Source organism: Charadrius vociferus, unplaced genomic scaffold (genome assembly GCF_000708025.1).
Source record: "Charadrius vociferus isolate BGI_N301 unplaced genomic scaffold, ASM70802v2 scaffold784, whole genome shotgun sequence".
Lineage (NCBI taxonomy): Eukaryota > Metazoa > Chordata > Aves > Charadriiformes > Charadriidae > Charadrius > Charadrius vociferus.
In genome coordinates this window covers 564,080-570,228 of record NW_009648161.1, presented here as the reverse complement: position 1 = coordinate 570,228, position 6,149 = coordinate 564,080, and positions in this window count along the sequence as shown.

Here is a 6,149-nt window from a genome sequence, read left to right as displayed (position 1 = left end):
GCAGCCCCCCACCCCCCCCCCCCCCCCCCCGGACCCCCCGTTTAAAAGGACCAGCCACCCCCCAGAAAAGCTGACCTGGAGCCCCAAAGAAGGAGCTGGCCTATGGAAAATCTGACTCGAGCCCCAGAAAAGGAGTCAGCCTCTGGAAAAGCCAACCCAGAACCCCAAAGGAGTAGTCGGCACCCAAAAAAACCCAACAAGAGCCCCGGGAAAGGAGCTGGCCTGTGGGAAATTTGACCCAGAGCCCCGGAAATGGAGTTGGCACCCAGAGAAGGCAACCCAGAGCTCCAGTGGAATAGACAGCCCTTGGAAAAGCCAACCTGAAGCCCTAATGAGAGAGCCAGCCCCTGGAAAAGCCAACACAAAGCTCCCAAGGGGCAGCCAGCCTCAGAACAGCCAACCCAGAGCCTTAAAGGAAGAGCTGACCCCAGAAAAGCCAACCCGGAGCCCCAGAGGACGAGCCAGGACTCGGAAAAGCTGACCCAGAGCCCCAAAGGAGGAGCCAGCCCCCAAAACAGCTGACCCAGAGCCCCAGAGGCAGAGCCAGGACCTGGAAGAGCTGAGCCAGAGGACGAGCCGGACCTTGGAAAAACTGACGCGGAGCCCCAGAGGAGGAGCTGGTCCCCAAAAAAGCTGTCCCAGAGTCCATAAGTCCTCCGCGGCACTTGAAAATCCAGAGCGTCTTAATGACTGATCTGCCCCAAAGGAACCAACAGCTCTGAGGCCTGTCATGCTGCTCCTCGGACCTCAACGCCTCAACAATTTCTAGAGACTTACCAGAAGGTGCCTGCAACAATAAGAAAACCATAGCTGCATTACTGGCTTACCTCATGTTACCTCACAATCCAACTGTGATCTGTTCGACTCCAACTCACATGCACAGAAACCTCAGTTACTTTAACCCTCTACACTGGCTCTACAATGCCGTACAATAGACACAAACATTGAGCCGTGCAGTGCATGTGCAAATATAACACCATAGAACGCAACACTCTCTTAGATCGCTGTTGAGACACAACATGGTACAGCATGCTGCAATGCACGACAAAACACAAGGCAGCATAGTGCTGCCTCGTGTCTTACGAGATGAGACACAGCGGACATTCAGACCTGCATATTGTGATACAAAGGTCCGGATGGTTTATGCTACATCTCTTGGGAGTTATGACAAAGTCACATCAGCGGCAGAGAGAACAGACTTCGTCGACACCCAAATCCAATCTGAGAGGGGCTGATGAATGCTCCTCCCTTTCCTAGCCATCCCCCAGTCCAAAAGCTTTAGAAACCTCTTCTCTTCTCCTGAACGGTCAGGGAAGGAACCTCACTTCTTCCAGACAGCTCCTGCCCTGTATCGGTACCTCTGAACCTCCCGCATCAGCCGCTCCTCAGAAGCTGCTGTTCCGAGCCGTGCCCTACGTTCTGCAGGCACCTCCTATCTTCTGTCTTCCCACGGACTTTGGGCTCTGCTACAGACCCACCAACGACGAGCCTGCCACAAGCTGCAAAGGTTCTAGAGACAAGGTGGAACTCTGTGGGTGATGGGGAAAGGCGATGAGCCATCTCGTGCCCTGAAAGACACCGTGCCTGATGTCCCTGCTGCTTTCTTGAGAAATCCTAACGCTCCATATACAGATGCATACAAGATGCTCACCCTAACTCCTGCTAGCTGATCTCATCATTGGTCCTATTAAGAGAAATTATATCAGCAACTTACACCACACGCAGCAAAACTGGTGAAAAAAACCAAAGTTCCATCTTTAATGAAGTCAGTAATTCTAGGAAAATGCAGTGCACCTAGAATGATAAAAAAGAAAAGCATACTATTACACCACCTTGCCACCCCTGAACGCTCATTACAAAATTACTGACCTTCTAAAAAAAGAAAGGCAGGCAGCACATGAGTGTACTTTCTACTATATACGCTGCTGAAACTTAACCGGCCCTGAAGGTCTTACCTCAAACTTATTAGCTCTACTTCTCTAAAGGTCAAAACACGCCTGCCCAAACAGCTGAGCTGGCGCCAAAGCTGCATTCAACTGAAGGACCAACAGAGCACCTACATGGGAGAAGCCCAGGGGCAGAAAGAGCTCCATCGGCAGAGGCTGTGGCTGGTAGACCCCGCAGAGGCTGTGCCTGGTAGACCCCGGCACTGCCCACCGCCCTTCCCGCAATCCCCTGGGAAAGGGGCGGGGCCAACCACCAAAAGGCATAAAGGCTGCCACAGGAACAACAGCTCGTTTTCTCACCTGCCTTCAGTTCAGAGCACGTAAAGCACTGAACCTGTTTTTTTCCTTCTGGGAGTCTCAACTTGCATCCAACAAATATAACACCACTTGCGTTCAATTATGTCGATGTGTTGTTGTGGAGAAGACGATTTCACAGTGGTGGATTTATGTTTGTAATCTTTAGATATTTCTGCAGGTAATTGTTAACCATTTCCTGTAGCTTTGGAAGCATGCTATTATGGAGCACGTCATTTCCAGAGGACGGACAGGCACTTCGGGTGCTCTGGAGGACTGCGGGGCAATAGAGATTCACATGAGGAGGACTGAGGGGAACTTCCGGTATCCTGGAGGACCGTGGGGCCATAAAGATCGACGTCGGAGGACTGACGGGTACTTCCGGTGTGCTGGAGGACCCCTGGACAACAGAGATCGACATCCGGAGGACTGACAGGCAGTTCCGGTCTCGTGGAGGACCGCGGTACAATAGAGATGGGCTGCCGGAGGACTGACGGGCAGATCCGGTGTCCTGGAGGACCGCGGAACTATATAGAGATGGACTTCCGGGGGAGTGAAGGGCACTTCTGTACGGCTCCGGAGCGCGGTTAGAGCCACTACCGGCTTGCTGATGGCTGCTCTCGGGGACGGGCGTCGCTGCGGGCGGGTAGCACAGACCCCGCTCCAGGCGGCGGGGAGCCCGCTGGAGCCCCGTCACTGCCGCTTCGCCCGGTCGCTGCTGTCTCGGTGCCGGCCTGGCCTCTGTGAGGCCGCGCATGTGCCCGAGCTGCACAAAGGACTCCTGGTGCCCAGACGGCAGTAACGAGGACGGCAAACCGCCACCCGGGGTGGGGAGAAAGGGGGGCGCCGGGCACCATTGCGCATGCGCAGCTCCCAGGCGGGCGGCAGCGCCCTGTTCATTGCCTGGCCCTGAACGCTCATCGGGGGGATGAGTCCCGGGTCTTAGCCCGGTTTATTCCATGCAGAACCAGAGTCGGGGGGTTTGGGGTATTTTAGGCAGTGGCGCTGGCTCCTGCTCTGTGTGCATAGTCCCTTCAAATAGAGATCAGAAGCAGGGCAAGATTTTAAATCCTTTTGATAAATAGGTGTTCTTTGCATTTTAAAAACATTATATAATGTAAACATTTACAATGACATATCTATTTACACATATATATTTAGGAAATATATATCATCTGTTTACAATTATATAGAATATATATTCAGACATATCTATTCCAAATGATAAATTAACACATTATATAGAACATCTAATTAACTACCTGTTTAAACGTATTTCGGCACTTTAATATCTTTTTACAATTAAATCTTTTCATAATCTTTTTATATTCTAAAATCCTTTCTGTAATACAGAATTACATAATGGTTAGAAATACAGTTTTTTATTTTGAACTTTTATATACATAAATATTATTTATCAATTTATATAAAAATTAGAGATTTTTTCTTTATTTCAATGCCTCACGCCCATATTTACAGGTTTTCATGTTTTATAATACCTCAATTAATTTTCAGACATTTTTGGCCTCTGACACCTCTTTTGTGACAAGCCCCATGTGACACCGCCCCCATCCCCCACTCACCTGCTCCTCCGCCACATCATCACCCCCCGGGTGACCTTGGCCTGCCCCAAATGACATCATCACCCACACAGACGTACACACCCCTTTTTATTCCCCCCCAAAAAGGCACAAAGCCACCACACACAGGGCTGGCCCTGTCCCCTCGGCGGGGCTCGACCACGGCAGGCAAACTTGGGCAGGGGGTGTGTCACGGTCCACTCCTCGGTGGACGTGTGATGGTTCGTTTCAGCTGTGATCTCGAAGCGCAAAAAGAAATGGCATCAGGCGCAGGGAGTTATGCTTTCAACACACAATCGCTTTATTGATTTTGCCCGTAAAGCAGCTTGCGATAGAAAGAAAGAAGAATAGGAAAGATGAAGTAAAAAAGGGGGAAAAGAGGATTATAGCTTCCACCACAGGTCCACAGGCGTCCCAATGGTCCCGAATCCAGAAGGCATTCCGCTGCTGCTTCTTCATCAACCGTCGTGGTCTTTCAGTGGGGAAGATCTTCAGAGAGATCGGTTGTTGAGAACTATCTTTCATGTTAGGTAGCACACCTGGCTCTTCCTTGGACCCACCTCCACTCCACCTCTGTCCTGCGGAAAGGTGCGAATCTCCGCCTGTCTGGAGTAAGGCTTCCACGCATGCCCAGAGAGGAGTGTCTGAGGTGTGGTCAGCTTTGCAGGCGGGTAGTTTCTTACCAGGATGTGTGTTTTTGTATAATAATGACGTTATAATGAAGAAAGTTCAACTGAGGTTCAAGATTACTTCATCGATGCTGGCACAGCTAGTGCGGTCCACCTTCTTCGACGGCAGTTCTTCCCTTTGCTGCTCCAGTAGAATAGGCTTGTACCAGGTCCTGATATTGTCTGTACTTTCGTACTAAGGTATCGACATGGCTCGTACCCCCGTACAATGGTCACACCTCAGTCCTTTCTCTAAGTCTCATGACCTCAGTCCTTTCTCTAAGTCTCATGACAGCCAGCTCAGCAAGCTGCTGCAAACTCACATCAAGCTGTTAGCCCAGGTTTTGGGGGCCTAGTCACTGATGAAAATGTTAAGACAACGCTGATCTTCTGATCGACTCTTACAGGGTGCCTACTGAGCGTCGCCAGACTTGTACAGCAAGACACCTGAAACACAAAAAGCCCCAATTATACTTTGGCGGATTAACAAACAGCACAGAACAAAGCAGAGGAATTCCCTCACGCTGAGGCACCGGACTCCAGGGAAACAGCTCAGCGCAAAATACAGCGCAGCCTTTCAAAGCCAGAACGACTGGAATTCTTCCAGTCAGTATTAAGACTAAGTGGTGCCACTCTGAACACATTGCGAGCATGACAGTAAACCCTCTGGCTGGCGCTGGGAAACACCTCCTCCCTTCCTAATAGCGCTGCCACTAAAAGACAGAAAAGGGGGGAAGGGAGAGGCAGGGAAAACAAAAAAAGCCAGAAAGAGTTCAAAATCTTGGTGCCAAAAAAAGGACATTAGGGAAACAGTAGCTCACCAAAACCACATCAGGACTCATTGTCACTATTTACAAGGCTGTAATGCTTCTTAGCAAAACCTGGAAAACATGCCACCTGTTTTGAAACAGCCATCCTGTTTTGTCCCACTTGGTCCACGTCTCTTCTCTGACCTCGACTGCTTTTTGTACAGAGTTTACGATTACCAAAAGGAGCCACTTGGAACCACTTGATGAGGTCATCAAACAATCACCTTCCCGACTTGAGTGTTAAACGCCGTGGCTTTACACAGTATAAATATCCATCGCTTTCTACAATTAATCCCTTAGTAACTATGCTAAGCCATGTCCAAAGAAAAGCTGGATTCAAAGAGGAGACAGCATGCCGGGTCTGAAAAGCACCTTTCCCCCCAGAGACCCGCTCAGACATGGAGTTCAGCCTGCTGCACGCCCACCTCCTGAACTCGAGGGTCCCACGGGACCAGACCCTCACCTCCAGGGAGGGTCCACGCACCCTACCCACCCCTTGCTTTCCCCCACAGCCCCCAGCGCCCTCCCGCCCCTCTCTGCCTCACCCCCACCCCGCAAAACCAGCCAAACTGGAGTCTGCTCTTGGGCCCCAAACCAGCTCACTTAGTGCCCGTTTCTGAGCCCAAAACCCCAGCTCCTGGGCCCATTCTCAAGCCCCAAAAACGCAGGACTCGACCCCTGCTCCTCAACCCAAAGCCACACAACTCCGCCTGTTTCTGAGCGCCCAAACCAGCCCCGGGAGCCTGCTTTCCAGCCCCAGGGGCACAAGACCTGTTCTCCGTTTTGGGCCCCAAACCGGCTCACTCTCTCTGCTTCCTCACCCCCTCGGCAGCCCCCGCGAGCGATGCTGAG